The 20,559-nt window shown below is 43.0% G+C and overlaps 1 protein-coding gene and 1 pseudogene across 1 annotated transcript in view; one reads left to right on the top strand and one right to left on the bottom strand.

Annotated features, from left to right (window-relative positions):
* Positions 1-20,559, bottom strand: part of LOC124620102 (vicilin-like seed storage protein At2g18540) — a 114,898-nt gene that overhangs the window by 28,673 nt on the left and 65,666 nt on the right. The gene's annotated exons all lie outside the window — the stretch shown is intronic.
* On the top strand, positions 19,369-19,486 carry LOC124620791 (annotated as a pseudogene).

Raw genomic sequence — 20,559 nt, 5'->3', positions numbered from 1 at the left:
GGTGGAGTTTGTGTCTATGTCCTGAACTCAGTGTGCAGTAAACCTGTGCCGCTTCAAACCCCTCTTGAAGCTGCGGCTGTAAGGATAAGAACGATGCAGGAAATAACTGTCTGCAACGTATATCTTTCTCCAGATGGTGCAGTAACCCTCAACGCATTGGCTACACTGATTCATCAACTCCCCAAACCTTTCCTACTTTTGAGAGACTTTAATACTCATAACCCCCTTGTGGGGTGGCACTGTGCTTACTGGCCGAGGTAGAGAGTCGAAACTTTCCTTTCTCAACTCGACCTCTGCCTCTTAAATACTGGGGCTTCCACACAGTTCATTGTGGCTCATGGCACTTACTCGGTCATTGATTTATCCCTCTGCAGCCCAGGACTTGTCCCATCTGTCCACTGGAGAGCCCACGAAGACTTGTGTGGTAGTGACCACTATCCCATCTTGCTGTCACTCCCCCAGCAAGATCGGCATACTGGGACCTTGTGACCTCTGCCGTCACCGTTGAATCTCCCCTACATGGTACCATCGATGTAGTAGTTGAGCAGGTCACTAGAACGATCGTTCCTGTGGCGGAAATCACGACCCCTTGTTCTTTAGTGTGACCTCCCTCCCCCCCTCCCCCCCTCCCCCGGCGAAATTCAGTACCTTGGTGGTCTCTGGAAATCGCTGATGCCATTAAAGAGCGTCGGCGAGCTCTACAGCGACATAAGTGGCATTCTTCGCTAGCTTATAAAATAATGGAAACAGGAGTGTTCAGGGAGGTACGTCTCGACCATTGGGTGCCATACGTGTTTGTGGGTACCAGACCCAGACAGGTGTTACTGGCATTAACATCAGTGGCGTGTTATCTACCGAAGCAAAAGCAATTGCTGGGCACTGTGCTGAGCACTATGCTCTAGCCTCCGCGTCAGAGAATTGTCACCCAGCATTTCGCACCCTCAAATAGCGTATGGAAAGGAAAGCCCTCTCAATCACTGAACGTCACAGTGAACCCTACAATGCTCCACTTTCAGAGTGGGATTTCCTCAGCGTTCTTGCACATTGCCCTGACACAGCTCCTGGGCCAGATCAGATCCGCAGTCAAATTATCAAACATCTCTCGTCCGACTACAAGCGACGTTTCCTTGTCATCTTCAACCGGATCTGGTGCGATGGTATCTTTCCATCGGAATGGCTGGAGTGCACTATCATTCCACTGCTCAAACCCGGAAAAAGCTGCTTGATGTGGCTAGCTATCGGCTCATCAGCCTCACTAACGTTATTTGTAAGCTTTTCGAACGTATGGTAAGGCGGCGGTTGTGTTGGGTCCTGTAATTACGTGGCCTACTGGATCCATGCCAGGGCGGATTCCGCCAGAGTCGCTCTATCACTGATAACCTAGTTTCCCTGGAGTGTGCTATCCGAACAGCCTTTCGAAGATGCCAACACCTGGTTGCCGTCTTTTTTGATTTACGGAAAGCTTAAGACGCGATCTGGCGACATCTTACCCTTCCCACATTATATGACTGGGGTCTCCGGAGCCCGCTCCCGATTTTTATCCAAAACTTCCTGTCGCTCCCAACTTTCCATGTCCAAGTTGGTGCCTCCCATAGTTCTTCCCATATGCGGGAGAATGAGGTCAGGCAGGGTTCTGTATTGAGTGTATCTCTATTTTTAGTGGTCATTAACGGTCTAAAAGCAGCTGTCGGGCCGTCGGTCTCGCCTTCTCTGTATGCAGAGGACTTCTGCATTTCCTACTGCTCCTCCAGTACTGGTCTTGGCGAGCGGCGCCTACAAGGAGCCATCCACAAGTCGCAGTCATGGACTCCATCCCACGGTTTCCACTTTTCAGCCGCAAAGTCGTGTGTCACGCACTTCTGTCGGCGTCGTACGGTTCATCCAGAACCAGAAATTTACTTTAATGACGATCCACTGACGGTAGTGGAGACATATCGATTCTTAGTACTGGTTTTCGACGTGCGATTGTCGTGGCTTCCTCATCTTCGTCAACTGAAGCGGAAGTGCTGGCAGCACCTCAATGCCCTCCGCTGCCTGAGCAACACCAACTGAGGTGCAGACCAATCTACACTGCAGCAGCTCTACAGAGCCCTTGTTCAGTCCCACCTTGACTATGGGCGTCTAATTTATGGTTCGGTGGCGCCCTCAGCGTTGCGTTTACTCGACCCAGTGCACTTTTGTGGTGTTCGTCTGGCAACAGCAGCTTCTAGGACGAGCCTGATGACTAGCGTACTGGTTAAGGCCGGAGTCCCTCTTTTGAAGGTTGTTCGCGAGTTACGTTGCACACATTCGTAGTTCTCGTGAGCATCCGAATTACCGACTCCTTTTCCCACGCACGGCGGTTTATCTCCCGCATCGGAGGCAGAAGGTCAGGGCTTACGAGTGCGGTTCGCATCCGATCTCTTCTGTCTAGAGTCCTTGCCTTTCCCACGTATATTCACGTACACCTCCATGGTGTACACCTAGGCCGAAGCTTCGACTGCACCTTTCACATGGTCTTAAGGACTCAATTAACCCCACGGCTCTCTGCTGCCACTTCCTCTCGATTCTCGACATGTACTGGGACCATGAAGTGGTTTACACCGATCGATGGCTGATGGTCACTTTGGCTTTGCGTGTGTTCATGGAGTGCATATCGAGCAGCATTCCTTGCCAGATGTGTGCAGCGTGTTCACCGCAGAGCTGGCGGCCGTTTCCCGTGCTCTTACGCGCATCTGCTCATGCGATGGCGAGTCGTTGCTTCTCTGTACTGACTCCTTGAGCAGCCTACAAGCTATCGATCAATGCTACACCCACCATCCTTCGGTAGCAACCACTAGGAGTCAATCGATGCCCTGGAACGGTCCAGTGTAGGTGTAGACCCCAGGCCACGTCGGAATCCCAGGAAATGAACTTGCCGACAGGCTGCACTGAAACCTCTTCTGGCATCCCTGTAACTGGCCTGCAATCATTATTACGCCGCAAGGTTTTTCGGCTTTGAGAGACGGAATTACATCATCTCAGTACACACAACAAACTGCGTGCCCTTAAGGAGACTACGAATGTTTGGTACACATCCATGTGGGCTTCTCGCACGGACTCTGTGGTTCTCTGCCGGGTCCGCATTGGCCATACGTGGCTAACACATGGCTACCACCTCCGTCGTGAGGACCCATCTGGGTCTCACTGTGCTCACATATGACTGTACTCCATATCTTGCTGGACTGCCCACTTTTAGCCGCTCTGTGGCGGACTTTTAACCTTCAGAGCATCCTACCTTCAGTGTTGGGCGACAATGCTTCAACAGCAAATTTAGTTCTACGTTTTATCCGTGAGGGGTGAGCATTTAGACTTCTCTCTGAGGTCGCCACACTCACTCCATTTTAACGCTGTCGCACTTTCTTTGCATTTGTTTGTCTTGGTGGTCGTCTATTCCCTACATGTGTTCATCTCGGCTTGTCCTTTTGGGGTGGACATTTTAATGTGTTGCTGAGTGGCTGGCTCATCCTCTTTTATTATTGTGATCAGCGAGCCCACACCATCTGCTCTATGGTTGTAGTACCTTATTCCGCTTTTCCTAGTGGTGTACGTCTTCCCCATTTTTTGTTCATTCTATTCGTTTTCTTTTTAGGTGTGGTGTTGGGTGTTTTTGCACCTTGAGCCTTGCTTGCGTCAGGAAAAAGGGACTGACGACCCTGTAATCTGATCTCTTTACACCCCAAACCAACCAACCAACCAACCAACGTCGTGTCATTAACTCCCGTAGATATCACAGTGATGCGATACATATGAGGTACAGAGAAGATATTGGAATCAAACTGAATCTTGGGCAATTGATAACTGCACACAGCACCGAAAATATGTGGCATTTAAATGAAGAAAGTATTATGCGAGCAGCTATTAGAGCATTTGGGAAGTAGAAAGTAGGATAGGACTCAAAGCGACTGGTTTGCTGAATGTGAAACTGTTGCGCCCCGAAAGATACAGAAAAATTTCTCACTCTCTCACTTGAAAAACACTACACGCAGAAAGCTGAGGTACACATGCTTTCGCAGCTGGAATAAAGGGGTGGCAACAGAAACGGCATCTGGTCACCTCCTAAAATAAAAATAACCAATCCTTTAGTGACCGACCCTGAGCCGTTGCGGGACAAAACCGCAAGAAAAAATAAAAACAGGAAGATACTATAATAATAATAATTATTATTATTATTATAATAATAATTATTATTATTATAATAATAATTATTATAATAATAATTATTATTATAATAATAATTATTATAATAGTAATAATTATAATAATAATAATAATTTATAATAATAATAATTTATAATAATAATAATACTGAGTACTGATTATAAATGGCGTTTTTTTTAAAATCATGATTCATTGTTTATTTCAGTTGTATTCAACATTTTTAATAAAAAAACACGGAGAAGTGTTAGTTGCAACAGCGGTGGGCATAAGGACTGGCTATTGTGCCCGCGAGGAAGCAATCTCGTAAAAGTAGTTGTGATTTGACAACGGTCTCCCAGAAATCAGTCATCAACGAAGGAACCTGTCGTTAAGTAACCACTCTTTCAACACAATTTGTTTTGCAAATATGTAATAATTACACGAGGTGAGGACTTCTCTTAAATCAGAGGGTCTCGAAACCATACAAAACGAGATTGCGAGAAAACGCAATATCGAGATTCCTATGTTTACCTGAGAGGTTCTGGGTGACACCTTCCTGCAATTGCCACACGGTTATGGTGCTATATGGCTCTCAAATTCTAATGGCTGAGAACGGCCATCCCCCTCCCCCCCCCTCCCCACATTGGGTCCAACCTTCTCCCTTATTTTGATGAAAAGTAGATTCATACGAATTATCTTAAAGAGTAAATGATGGCAGATTGGTAGTGTCTGAGGAGTATTGTGTAGGGGTCATCTGAGATCCTGACAAGCCTCTGTGGATGTCAGAATGATAGGCATCTGTTGGAGTGGCCGATACTCAGTTCACTCCGCACAGGTTCATGAGCATTAACAAGACTGTAGCACAATGGATAACTAATAGGACAGTGGTGGCCCTAGCAATGATGGGTGTTCCAAGTCACACAAGATAAATAGGGGGATCATCTGATTATGAAGTGGAACACTGGCCCAGATTGACCCCCATTCATTATGAAGTTCCCCTACTGACATGTACATGAACAAGAAATAATCGTAGGCTAGACACGATGTTGAAAAATGCAGGAGACACGAAAACTGACAATTACTAACAAGGAATGTTTCTAACCTAACCTTACATAACCTAGCAAAGACGGGATGTTTAGGTAAATGTGACAAAACATTATTTTACAAATGAGTGACGGGAAACCAAATCCGCGATGGGCGCACAGTGATTGCTAGATTGCACCAGACGAATGAAAAACGACAATATGAGAATGAGATCTTCAATCAAGTCATTAATGGGCCTCAGTTACTTGGGAAAAACATCAGAGTCGTTGAACCTATCTGATCCTAATAATGCGTCTACAGACGCTGAGCAAGTCTCATACGCTGCCCGATGAGCTGTGATCCACCATCGTATTCAGCATTCAAGTAAGCTGTGAGCGCTGTGATCCTTTGTAGTACATTAGCTACCGACTCTGGGAAGATCCGCTCTCTCTCTCTCTCTCTCTCTCTCTCTCTCTCTCTCTCTCTCCCTACTCTACAGACCAGGTGCCCTCTTCAAAACCTGCAGCAGAAGTGCTCTCTACCTAAGCTGACTACTGTTTCCTCTCTGTAAGTCCCCACAATTCTCGTGTGCCAGTGAGAAAGGCTTTGCCAAGTGCTGGCCAATGATACACTACTGACCATTAAAATTGCTACACCACGAAGACGACGTGCTACAGACGCGAAATTTAACCGACAGGTAGAAGATGCTTTGATGTGCAAATCATTAGCTTTTCAGAGCATTCACGCAAGGTTGGCGCCGGTGGCGACGCCCACAACGTGCTGACATGAGGAAAGTTTCCAACCGATTTCTCATACACAAACAGCAGTTGGCCGGCGTTTCCTGGTGAAACGTTGTTGTGATGCCTCGTGTGAGGACGAGAAATGCGTACCATCACGTTTCCGACTTTGATAAAGGCCGGATTGCAGCCTAACGCGATTGCGGTTTATCGTATCGCGACATTGCTGCTCGTGTTGGTCGAAATCCAATGACTGTTAGCATAATATGGAATCGGTGGGTTCAGGAGGGTAATACGGATCGCCGTGCTGGATCCCAACGGCCTCGATCACTAGCAGTCGAGATGACAGGCATCTTATCCGCATGGCTAACGGATCGTGCAGCCACGTCTCGATCCCTGAGTCAACAGATGGGGACGTTTGCAAGAACAGTTCGACGACGTTTGCAGCAGCATGGACTATCAGCTCGGAGACCATGGCTGCGGTTACCCTTGACGCTCCATCACAGGCAGGAGCGCCTGCGATGGTGTACTCAACGGCGAACCTGGGTGCACGAATGGCAAAACGTCATTTTTTTTTTTTTCGGAAGAATCCAGGTTCTGTTTACAGCATCATGATGGTCGCATCCGTGTTTGGTGACATCGCGGTGAACTGACATTGGAAGCGTGTACTAGTCATCGCCATACGGGCGTATCATCCGGCGTGATGGTATGGGGTGCTATTGGTTACACGTCTCGGTCACCTGTTGTTCGCATTGACGGCACTTTGAACAATGGACGTTACATTTCAGATGTGTTACGACCCGTTGCCCTACCCTTCATTCGATCCCTGCGAAAGCTTACGTTTCAGCAGGATAATGCACCACCGCATGTTGCAGGTCCTTTAAGGGCCTTTCTGGATACAGAAAATGTTCGACTGCTGCCCTGGCCAGCACATTCTCCAGATCTCTCACCAATTCAAAACGTGTGGTCAATGGCGGCGTCACGATACGCCAGTCACAACTCTTGATGAACTGTGGTATCGTGTTGAAGCTGCATGGGCAGCTGTACCTGTACATGCCATCCAAGCTCCGTTTGACTCAATGCCCAGGCGTATCAAGGCCGTTATTACGGCCAGAGGTGGTTGTTCTGGGTACTGATTTCTCAGGATCTACGCACCCAAATTGCGTGAAAATGTAACGACATGTCAGTTCTAGTATAATATATTTGTCCAATGAATACTCGTTTATCATCTGCATTTCTTCTTGGTGTAGCAATTTTAATGGCCAATAGTGTATTTATATTTAAAAAAATAATAATTCCCCAAGAAGAAAAAGTTTTCCAGTATAAACCAGTCGTTTAATTCCCAAGCAAAAAGTTGTTAAACAGTTCCATGTTGCACTCGAACTCTTCAGTTAAGAACACCAGTCAGTACATTAGTCTCCACGTCTGAATTTCCAAGAAACTGGTGTCCTAAATTCTCCTTCTCCTCTTTTTTTTAAGATTAAAAAATGGGAGCCCTGTTAATTTTATTTTTAGACAAGAGGGTGACAAGAGGGTGTTCTCCACAAGTAAAGTATCGCCAGAAAGTCGGCCCAATGCTTTAATAAGACAAAAAAGAATTCTTGAACATAATGCAGCTGCGTCGTACCTCGCAGAATGTAGAGATTTGTATCGGTGGTGAATTTCCACCTCCACAACGTTCCAGGGAAGCCACGCGTCGGCGAAAAACAAAGTTCTTCCGAAATCTGCTTTGACCTCACGTCACAGCTTAAATAAACCATGATTTTGCTACAGCGTAGGCGCTCGTCGCAGCACATAGTGAGATTTCTTTGGCTCGGAGCCTGGACCCTTTATTGCACAGAGTGTATTAAGCGAAAAACTACTAGGCGCCCGGGCAAAATAATTCTTTGGCTGTGGAATTGTACCTGCTGCAAGTAGGGACTTTGTCTCCCTCGCCTTCTTCTCCTCTGCAAGGTAAGCTGGAAATCCTAGGGGGTTCCAGTCTTTCTGTCTGACATGGCTCATCGTGGACCCAGCTAAACCACAGAAAACATAAGTGTTTAAAGTACTTTGCATAAACTGTTAAACAGTGTCAGCATATGACATGTCTGTTGAGGTTTGGGTATTGTAGTTTTGATTGTATTCTAAAGGTAAATTATCAGAGTGCAAATTTCGCACATGGGAAGTATGTGTTTCAGCGGCTTCCCCATTTGTGGCATGTGCTGACAGATTGCGACATTGGTAGGTAAAGCAAAATTCAAGATAGTCTGAGTGTTTGGCACTGAAGATGCACTTTCATTGGCTATCGAGTGATGCACTGTCTCCATTGCAGTATTGTCGGAATTGGTATTCATTACAACAGAGTTATTTTGCAAATGCGAGTTTTCGGCATTGTCCATGACTGAGCTACGCGTACTACTGTTAATCGCTTTACGCGGCATGATGCGCAAAGAACAAATAAATAGACAAGAAATAAAGAGAAGTTTGTCGTTGACCTGTTAGGAATAACTACACTTATTAAGTAACAAAGAGCAGAACGTATCCCCGTCTGTATTATTTCAAAAGCTTCCAAAAAGAATTTCGACCTGCACAAAGTTGTCGCCAAGCAGAACATGTACGTTTGAAAAATGATTGAAATTACGTAACTGACTGTAATGTGGCACAACTGTTAGAATGACAATGGCGGGTGAACGTGTATTTTATCTCGTCACTTACGCGCTTTGCCCTGTACTGAACTTTCTTCAGTTCGAGAATGTAAATATAATTCAGCTGCGAGAATGTAAAATGTCAATAACTTTAAACCTCCATACATTTCTCGACCTAAACTTGCTCTAACACATTGCCCACACCACCTTGAATCAGCGATCGGTGTTGAGCAGCGACGCTACAACACAATCGATACTACATTTGACCTACTCTGGTTCAATATACTACGAGGGCTGTCCAGAAAGTAAGTTACGATTGATCGCGAAGTGAAAATCACAGTGAAAATCAGAAATGTTCCATTTGTAACAGTTAGCTACACCTTTCAGCTACTTCTCTACGTAGACGCCGTTCTGACTCAGACATTCGTCGTAGCGTTGTACTAACTTTCCAATACCCTCATCATAGAAGGCAGCCGCCAGTGCTTTCCGCCAATTCTCTACGCTGGCCTAAAGCTCGTTGTCTGTGCCAAAATGTTGTCTTCATAGCCAGCGGTTCGTTTGAGCAGAGATGAAACTCAGTGGGAGACAATTACGGGCTGTATTGTGGGTAACCAAACATTTCCAATTGAAACGATGCAGGAACATCTTCATTGCCCGTGCAGAATGAGGCTGAGAATTGTCTTGAAGAACAAACCGCACGACAGTTATGTAATGTTGGTTGTATAGCTTCGGGGGAAAATTCTCACCAGGCCCTCGTACTTGGCGGGAGACACTATTTTCTATAACATCTTTACGCGCTCACTAAGAGCTCAGGAATGAAAAGAGCGACATAATCCTACCTAGAGTCATACTAGAGACACTGCCCAACACATCTTTGCAAAGCTTTATCGGATTTTCATAGTCGTTTCCATTTCGCGACCGATCGTAACTTACTTTCTGGACAGCCCTCGTATTTTCCTATGAAACTTGAATTAACTTACCCTGTGTATATACTTTTCACTGGGTCAAAGTAATGATCTGTTTCCTGTTTTTCCGCCTCGCTTGTGCTTTCCTCCACTGCTCACAAAATATATCCTGCAGAACAGTGAACTGCATCCGTAAATTTTTAGGTTCGGTGAAGGCTAATTTACAAACTGGCATAGGACAGTGGAAGCAAAGCATGGTACTCAGTGTGGATCTTTGCTGACGACGACGACTAAGATTCGGCACTGGCTGCTTATATATATTTTTAACAGTCTTTATATTGCCAGACCGTTACCTAGTCACATGCTTGTCTTCAGTGGCACAATGTAAGTAACGTAGATACTTGAACAGTATTTAAGATACACAATACGAAGTCATGTATATAGCAGCACATGCCTCATCTTGTTAAAAACATGCTATGGCCAATTATTCGAGGATCAGTACAATATCTGAGGCTGGTGAGGATTTACCGATGGTAAAAATTAGACACAGGATCTTACTTTATCCATTATATTGATCTTTATCTAACTATCCTTCGAAACTAACTTAACAGTGTATGATGTTTCCTCGGATAATCGAACAGTGCGCTCCAGTTTGCATGAATCTTACCACACTCTTCCCTTGAATCAGAATACACTATCATAACTCTGTTTTGGAGAATGATACATACTAACGGGAACACAAACTTAGTTTTATTCAGTGTTCTGTGTGTTTCATCGATCCTTCGATATTTACGATTAACGTTGCCATTTGGAATGTGTCCATTGAAGAAAAATTTCGTACTCATTGCCAAAAAGAAATCATTATAATATGGCAACATTTAATAATTGACTTCCTACTTTTGTTCAAGAAGTTCTGTACGCTATAGAAGGAGCTAATGCAAAAAAAAAGAAGAGTCTCGCAAATAACAACATATTTTACGTGGTAAATTATTAGTCTTGTGTTTACGTATTTCGCTCATTTCTGTGACAATGTTAGATTAACTAGAGGGTAATCAATTTTATTTTTCTTCCTAACACTGCTTTTATATACCTGTTACGGTTAGATTGCAAGGTGTAGGTGGCAAGTATATTTTATCACCAAATAAAGGTAACGTTTCCTGAGGTTGATTAATGTTCCCAATTGTTTAACCAGTTACTTTAAAGATGTACGTATATGAATCAGAATCAGCATTTTGACTACTTTGTTTTATTAAATGAATAAATTTAGCATAACTGATGAGTAACCTTCAAATATCACGTACTACAGAAATGTATGGAAAGGTGTAATACATATTAGCTTACCGGTTTATGTCTCTCTAAGTCTGGCAGATATTTTTTATGGCAGAAGTTACTGAATCCAGTTTCCTTGGCATGTATTCTACATAGTTCATCCACTTAAAGTTTTCATCAATATCTATCCCTTACACATACTAATGTTTATTGTGTTAGTGTTCCATTGCTGCAATTACGAAAGTATGTATTGCTGAAATTCTAAGATGTTTGGTCCTAAGTGATACAGCTGTTTATGTTTGAAGAGGAGTTAGCAGAACGCGACTGCTTTTGATGCTGTTTACCTAAATAATTATGTTGGAATTCTACTGTTTGTCGATCCTATCTGTCGATTACAGAGTGAAATTTAGTGCTGAAATTTTAACTTCAGCTTTCTTGTGTGGAAACCACATCTGCATCGACTGTGTGTGTTTTATTCGACAAACGTCTAGCGAAAGCGATGTGTACAATCAGTTGTCCCTGCTTTCTGCTATCATAACTTTCCATTAAAATCATACACAAATGTTGTATTTTACGTTTTATTTCAAGTGTGGTCTTTAATTTGAGCTCGGAGTTAATTGTTTTATGAGAGTTGTGGTCTCTTTTGCTGGACATGGAAAAGAAGTTGCCACTTATTCGTCAATATTCCGTCACGTTGCCTAAATTTTTATCCTGTCCTGTGTTTCAGTCCACGAATAAATCCAACATCATCATAATCACCACCATCACAATCATAATAATAATAACAATAATAATAATGTTCCTGTTCTCCTTCCCCTTCTTCTGCCTGTTATTATTATTCTAGGTCTGTGAGCCTGTTCCTCCTTCAAACGAAATTATCCTTGTATATGGTAAGCGATCGTCCTACAGTTTGCCATAGTATCGGTTTATACGATGGAAAAATATTTGGAAATCTGTTACTGTCCATTCATCCACTATACGCCGTCAAATTCAGTTTCTTGGTCTATATTCCGCCGTTTATATAGAACATCTTCAGTTCCTATCACTGTCTTGCTTTGTTATATTTTATTCGTATTTAATAGTTCATAGCTGGCATCTATCTGAAAAATTAATGTCGGTCACTTGTAATTTGTTGTTGCCGTCGAATACCACAGGGACTGAAAGATTTTTATAACAACATCCTTCTCAAATTTTTTTCATGGTTGTTTCTTGCTTGCTCGTACATCATGCTGTTTTTTACTTCTTTCAGGTAAGCAAACGGGCTCTGGCGATCATCTACGTCTGCTTCAGTGTGCGGGCTACAGTGAGGGTAAAGTAAACACATGTACGTAAAGTTAACGTTATTTGAACGACATAGAGTTCCAACGCTGTTAACGCTGAGATTTCCATAGCGCACCTTGACGTTGTCAATCACGTTTTCGCTGAGCGATTAATTCATTAGCTAGTTTATGCAAAACCACTTACCGATGATTGGGAAACCTTTCAGAGAACAAGACTACTTGGCATTATTGTAGAACTTCGGAGGAGGAGTAGATTAGTGTTAATCGTTCCGTCGACAACCAGGTCATTAGAAACAGCACATGCTCGGATTAGGGAAGGACAGGGAAGGAAATCGGCCAGGCCTATTCACAGGAACCACCCCGACTTTTGCCTGTAGCGATTTAGGAAAATCACTGAGAGCCTGAATCAGGATGGTTGGTCGTGGGTTAGAGCCGTCGTCATCCAGGATGCTAGTCCAGTGTGCTAACCTCTCTCTGTCGTAGAACTCAGTATGTCCACATATTGTTGCAAAATCTACAATTGACAAATGAAATTAGCTTCGACTAGGGATTACTGAATGATTCATGTGACAGAGCTCCGAGTATTAGTTGCCTCAGATACTGGTAATTAGAGTCGTGACGTTTTTGAAACGTCACTAGTAACAAATTTGAGCTTACACTAGTTAAGGACTGTCTCATCTCCAGTGACATGTTTCCTGGTAAATGCAGTATCATCGTATTACATTACACCTGGACTGACTGCCACACACAGCTGTGTCCTCTAGGAGTCACTTGTAACCATTTTGTATAGCCAAATGTCAATTTCGAGAAGTTATTAGGTGACTTGCAAGAAAGTTAGGTTCTTTAAGCTGCATGCAAACCAGGCGGAACGCAGTTCATCTCGTTCAGATACTTTGGAACTTGATAGTACATGCGTACTCTTCATTTCACCAATTAAAATGACTGGTAATACACAAGGTATCAGTCTCTCTCTCTCTCTCTCTCTCTCTCTCTCTCTCTCTCTCTCTCTCTCTCTCTCTCTCTCTCTCTCTCACTGATTCATGAATTGCGTGGGCGACAAAAATTGTAATGGTAAATCCATTTTTGGTAATTTCGCCGTCAACATTGTTAAGATAGATTCATTTATCAGGCCACAATATACTTCTTGATTCGTTTTCGAACAGATGTTGTCGATCATGGAGAGCAAATTTTTATATATGAGGCAACATCTGTCCCAAGGATTCTCCCACAAAAATACCGTGAGCAGTTGTGTGATGGTGTCGCTATCATTAAACTAGCACGGTTACAGAGGGGAAACGTCACTTCTTTTACCATGTAATGGAACAAATGATACTATGTCATGGTTAATCAAGTGGCGTATTTTGATAGTTCTGTAGTCACATTTCAAAATTTATGGAATTAATTTGGAACTACTCGTATACTCTACGATGCTGCTTGGGCGGCGAGCGGAAAGAGTGGCGGGAGGATAGTCAGGTCTGTATCGAACCCACAATTTGGATTATCAACAAAGTTATTGGCACATTGATCAAAGTGTCAGGGTTTCTGGAGGTTTTTGTATGTTGCTAAATCACGCCGTGATACCTTATCTACGCTACACAAACCTAGTACACAAACAGTTGATGTGAACACACAGAACAAAGTTTACCTGATTCACAAACTTGTGGCGGACACAGCTTTATTTATACAAAGTTCTGTCGATTTGATAGAATGGCACCTACCTACAGAATGAAAACAGTATTCTTTGGAAGTTATCTATACTTGGTTGCTATGATTTGTTAAGCTTACGAGAGACAGATCAGATGCCGAAGGAGACTAATTTGTGAATATTTAACGTATGTCTTTAAACGCCTGAATGATGGAACAAGGTGACGTCGCGTTTCATAAAATAATAATAATAAAAAATTACTATTATAAACGAATAAGCAAATTTTTGGCCCGATACAAGAGCAAGGAATCTGGAAGAAGAGACCAACATCAGAATTATATAAATACACAGACAAGATTACGGATACAATAAGGAAAAGAAGAATGCAGTTCTACGGACATATCCACAGGATGAATGAAAACAGAATTTCAAAGCGAATTCTTAAGGTCATCAACTCAGGCAGGGGAAAAACTAAATGGATAAAAGAAGTTGAAGAGGACCTCAGACAAGCACACATAACAGTAAACGATGCAGAAAATTGAACTGAATTCAGGAACATAAACAAAAAACATAAATTTGACACCACAACACAGAAGAGACCAGGATGCAAATGGACAGCGGAGCGAAAGAAACAACACAGTGAACACATGAAGAAAATTTGGGCTCAGAAAAAACATAAACAATCATCATAAAGGAATTCAAGTTCAAACGCTCTCTTAAATTGGTATAATCGAAAATAATAATAAACGAATAAGCAAGTTCGTATGTCCCAGCAAACATGGGCCATTGCTATCAACGTTCCAGACTGAAGAAACTGTACTCTGGTTTCGGTGAATAAATCTGCGTAAATTCATTAAACATACGAGCAGAGTGTGAGAACCTTGATTTCTGGGACGCAGAGTGTTGAGGCTGTTATTAAAACCGCACATCACCAGCTGAACTTAAATGTTGGTATCAACAGGTAGTAAGCCGATCTAGGCAGCGTTTCATTAATAGTGCCAGCAAGTAATATCCGGCCAGCGTTTAACACGCGTAAGCCGATGCTCTGTGTTCCGTGAAGTTCGGCGGATTATAAGCCACAAATTTCAATGTGCAGCAGTTTGATACACACACTAATTGCGGCGGGAGGTCATATTGCTTATACCGAAACAATATAACACCACCACGCTACTCACCATATCAGCTTTTTAAAGTTCTCATACATATTACAGAATACTGTTTTTATTCTGTTGGTAGGTGCCATTCTAGCCAAATCGACAGAACTTTATATAAATAAAGCTGTGTCCACCACGAGTTCGTGAATCAGGTAAACTTCGTTCTCTGTAAATAAGTTCCTTTTTGTCAACTTTCTTGTAGCACACAGTATTCTTTGGAAGTTATCCATACACGGTTGCTATGATTAGTTAAGAAAAGATTAGTAAAGGAAAGAAGTAAGATGACGCAGCCTAAGATCGGAATGGACTAGCATGGGACTCAAAAATGATGACGCCCTTTTCAAAGGGACCATCCAGACGTTTGCCTTAGAGGTTTAACGATAATACAGAAAAGGTAAATACGGGTTAGTGGAAGGGATGTTGGAACCTGTTCTTCGTGAATGTAAGATCACTGCAGAAATAGTTACAAAGTATGTACTCTCTCTATCAGAAAAAGTTAAACAACATGTATTTTCTTTTCTGAGGTTGCAATGATAAAAAAGAACAAATGTTGTTTTTATGTTACCTGATGCGTGTGTGTGTGTCGTTGAAATGACCTTGGCCGTGTTAACGCGTAGACTTAATAGGTGGCATCACTGTGCTTAGCAACACACTGTTTGGGTTCTTGGCTCATTAATTATGATGACGAAATGGATGCCGATTGTGAGCAAAGAGTGAACATTAAGCTCTGCGTTAAGCTCGGGAAAACTGCTAGTAAAACGTGGACAGTGCTTGAACAAGGATATGCAGGCGAGGCACTTTGAAGAAATCATGTTTTCGAATGGTGCAAGAGGATTCCTGAAGGTAGAGATTCAGTGCTAGACGATCCCAGAGCTGGTCACCCGTCCACAGGACACACCAATGCAAACGTGAAGCGTGTAAGGCAGTCACTACAAGAAGACGGCCATGTAAATGTGCTTGCAATATCTGGACAACTTAATTTGAATCGTGAAGTGTGACATAAAATTTTTCGCGAAGATTTAGAGAAACGAAAACTTGAAGTAAAACTCATCGCTCACACACTAACAGACGAACAGAAAGAGGCAAGGCGAAGAATTTCTGCTGAACTACTGGATAGAGCCAGACGTGATCCCACATTTCTGTCAAAGATTACTGCTGGGGGAGATGATGATAGCTTTGTGGGGCCCTAAACTGCGCGTTTATCAGCTCCCGTACACATTCCCAACCTTTGCTCAGTCTAAATTCGCCACTTTCATGAATGATGATGAAGTGATGAGGACAACACAAACACCCAGTCATCTCGGCTGCTGGGGATGAAATTTGGTGCTACCAAAATTACCCTCAAGCGGAGGGTCAAAGTGCTGAGTGGCGGTTTACTAGATCACCAGTTTCGAAAAAGGTCAAATGATAACTTCCAGAACAAAGACAATATTGATCACATTCTTTAATAGTTAAGGATTAGTTTACCACGACCATGTTCCTACAGGCCAAACTCTTTACATCGCACTCTTGAAACGTTGGCAACAAGCAATTCGACGTCACCACCCTAGTTTGTGGTATTCTCAGGACTAGTTATTACTGCATGACAGTTAAGGGGCCCATGCTGCTCTGTCTGCTACAGAGTATCTGGCCAGGCAATCTGTATTGCCATCCCACATCCGCCTCATTCGTAGAACCTCGCGCCTTGTAACATTTTGTTGTTTGTGACAGAAAAGACGACTGAAAGGAAACCTTCATTAAGCTATAGCAGTTATGCAATGGGCTGCGACAAATGAGCTTAATAGTATCCCTGCTCGCTTCCAACACCTCCGGAATCGTTGGCAGCCGTGTATAGTTACAAAAGGGACTACATAGTTAGGAACTTCGATCTTTACATTTAAAAACATCTCTCCTGGAACTTTTCTGACAAGGGGAGTATTTAAAACTTATTTCATTCAATGTACGTCATTTCTTCTATTGATCTGTGTCGCCACAGTATTTTAATATTGCAGCTTGTGTAATTCTTTTCCAGTCATTGTGAAAGGATGAAGCACAATATTTGTACAAGACGTGTGCAAATGTGACACGTATCAGTGGACAGAGCAGCTCTCTAACATTTAATTCGTAATATGCGCCATGGCCTCTATGCAGCACACAACAATAGAGACAGGAGTGCCAGCATAAATAAAGCCCTGAATGAGGAAAGTACCCCAATTTTGGGCCAGAATGGCTGTAGGAGCGCTCTGGGCAGAACTGTTAAATTGTAATTAATGAAGAAGAGAACAGGATTACGTACGCATTTGACATCCTAGCGCGTTAAGTGAACAATGAACTAAAATTTTTTATGCTGTCGTTTTAAATATGACTGCGTTTTACCCACTGTTACAACATGTCCCACAAGTTTTCTATGGGGTTAGTCAGTCGACTTTGAGGGCCAGTCGAAACGCAATAGGGTGGGCGAGTCTTCAGAAAGCCGTTCACATATTTTTCCACCCCGATGAACGTTGCTAACATGTCTGTGTGAGCAGTGGCCTCTTGCGACGTGACATACTCCAAATCTTCATTGTTTGCTGTTCATGCCGCAATGTTCACTCGGTAACAGGCTGGGAGCGACCTTCACGCACTCACTGCCTGCAGCATTTCCTGTCGGGATTGGAAGGGATTTTAATTCACAAGCCGTTAAACGCTTCGCCAGTCGCTCTCGGTTGGGATCTTTTTCCGACCACCAATATTCTGACGCGTCTCTTGGCCACGTGTGCTGCACCACTGTTTGTAGAAACGTTGGAAAGTCCGCCGCGAAATACCAAGTAGTAGAGCAACTACATATACGGTATGGCCATGGTAACTGCCAAACCGAAATGCCCCTTTTTGCCATTCTGCCGTGTCCTTACATTTCCAATATTTAGGTAAAATCTCAACTTGAAAGATAAATGTCTCATTGACAGGTACTGGTTATGCTCACGCAGAGGCAGTACGTGCGTGTTTGAGCACGGGACTCGACCGCTATTCCATCTGTAGCGGATTCACGTGCACTGTGGAGAATAATTTTTGTTCCGTGAGCTGATGATGCCCATTCAGTTTGTCTGGGAGACACGTTTGGCGAGTGCAGACGATACTGAAACATAAATGCATATTTCTGTTTACATGTTAACGCCTTTCATGTTGGAGTTCGTTGTCCAGATTCTCGGTCTCTACGCTTGCATAACTACTAAGTCAATTAACCAAAAATATACGAAATAAATTGCCTCCCTGTTGGGTCCCTCTGAAAATAGACAAATAGGCACTTCTCATGTGTATATATTTACTGCCACATTTTGTCATGGAGTCAATCGCTGCCTCGTGGCTATATTTCCTTAAAAAAATGCAATCTTAGGCCAAAAATACATGCACAGTTTTCTCTGTGACTGTGTGACAAGACTGAGTTCGTTGGTCGCTTCATATGCATCCCCGCCCAGAACTTAAAGCGACAACTTTTATTTCCAAATTCGTTTCTCTTTGACATGTAAAACTACTTCTGCCATTTGAATAATGGTAAACGCTGCTTCCGTTAACAGTCTGTGACACGGCAATGAGCCGCAGAATTGACTTAAAACTGGACTAATACAGAACTGGATTATTTGCTCGGACCAGATTTCCCAGAGCATGAGAAACTGCACAGCGCCATCGTATTTGTCTTATTATGCAGCATTATACACTGCAGTATTTCTGTTCCTCTTGCTCATTGATTTAAACCAATTGAAAATTGTATATATAAAATATTCAGCCGAAGCAGCTGAAGCTTGAAGTGTCATCCGTTCTTCTGCATTCCTAATTGTTGCTGAAGCATTGTGATTTAAAAGAGCATGAGTAGAATTAACTTTCATTTTATAGTAATGCCCTGGTCTTATTACCTTCTCTCATAGGTCCCAGGTGACGTTTTTTTCTCAGAATCATACGATTATGCAACAATCTTGATGATTAGGACAGGAATTGACAAATTATAGTATCCAGCGACGTATTTGGGAAGAATAATGTGATCGGAAATAGTTAAATGGTTTCTCAGATTCTTCAGAATATGAACTAGATTAGTCATGAACTATTTTTCCTTAACACCATGCTTGCGATTCATCTCAAATTTATCAGACGTAGAAAGAAGCTAAGAAATGACAATAGAAATTAAAATGTAAATCTGACAAGAGACTAATATCAAGCGAAGAGAGCAGGAAGAAGAAAAAGTTGCTCTCACTGAATATCTACATGGTGAGTAACGCATATGATATTCAGCACTCCACCAATTATGCTAGAAGGGAACGCGTTCTCTGATTGCTAAATAATGTTGTAATCATTGTCAAGCAATCCACAATGAGCGAATAATTTGTTTACATCACATGGTCTAGCAAATGCGAATTCGATGCAGCCCTATTTTGTATCTTTATGGGCGCCATTCGCCTTAGGGAATTGTGAAATGGCTACTACCACGTTCTGCCTTCGAATAAGAGTTTATTGCACAACCCAGCGGCATTCTTCAGCACAGAAAATTTGATACGTTTTCTTAGGATCTAATTTAATGCACGTAAAATGAGTCCTTATTTTTCACACACCCCTACACTATGATGCCAACGGCCTTGCCCTAGTGGTAACACCAGTTCCCGTCAGATCACCGAAGTTAAGCGCTGTCGGGCTGGGCAAGCACTTGGATGGGTGACCATCTGGTCTGCCGAGCGCTGATGGCAAGCGCGGTGCACTCGTTACTTGAAATGCCCTTGCAAGGCAAACCGAGGAGCTACTTGATTGAGAAGTAACTGCTTTGGTCTCGGAAACTGACATACGGCCGGGAGAGCGTTGTGCTGACCACATGCCCCTCCGCATCCGCATCTAGTGACGCCTGTGTTCTGAAGATGACACTGCGGCCAGTCGGCACCTTTGAGCCTTCATAGCCTGTTCGTGAGGAGTTACACACTATGATAACCAATATTCAGACTGCTTCTCCCACTTACATGTAATACTTCGGTATGTCAGTGCTCAATTGTTGGCTATCCAGACATCAAAGGATGTCGCTACTTGCTTTAAACATTTAGACGCATCATTCGCTCCGTATTGTTCCATCGATTCAGTTCACGACTGCAGGCAGGCAACCCAACGAACACAGATTGTCATGCAAACCTTATGCAAGAAATTAACTATGGTATGATGTGACATTACCAAGAAACATAGCTCGATGAATCTTGGATAATGCATATAAAGACTTGGTGCTGTATATTGCAGAAGGTAACTGAAAGAAATACTCAATAGCAGAACAAAAGACACTTTTATTCACAGACAAAAACTGCATTGCAGTAACTGGAATATGATTGTCCCCTGGACGTTGCTAAAGGCGGTACATGGTTATTAAACGTGTGTGAGATCACCACTGAGGCAATGCATGCTTGCAACATGTTCAAATGCTGGGAACATGGCTGGTAACGGGTTTTTGTGGTAGGGCGACTCATTCTTCCTTCTCCGCTATTCGAAGAGGTCGCGCATTGCCATCCATAAAAATTAAGTCAGGGCTCAATTCACTGTTGGAAAGAGGTACACGGGAAGAAAAACGATCTCACAGTAGCGTTGACGAGTGATTGTACCGTGTTCAGAGACTTAGAGATGAGTACGCCCAAGCAACATACGCCTCCCGTCATCATGACATTTGCATCATCAAAACTATCATCTTCAACAGTGTTCCTGGGTGCGTTACGTGTTTCCACTTCTCGCTGCATCAAGGTATCTTACGTAGCCTTCAACAATTTAGCTGCAGCAGATGTAGGAATTC

This window comes from Schistocerca americana, chromosome 6, assembly GCF_021461395.2.
Source record: "Schistocerca americana isolate TAMUIC-IGC-003095 chromosome 6, iqSchAmer2.1, whole genome shotgun sequence".
Classification (NCBI taxonomy): Eukaryota; Metazoa; Arthropoda; class Insecta; order Orthoptera; family Acrididae; genus Schistocerca; species Schistocerca americana.
This window is presented reverse-complemented; position numbering and strand designations above follow the sequence as displayed.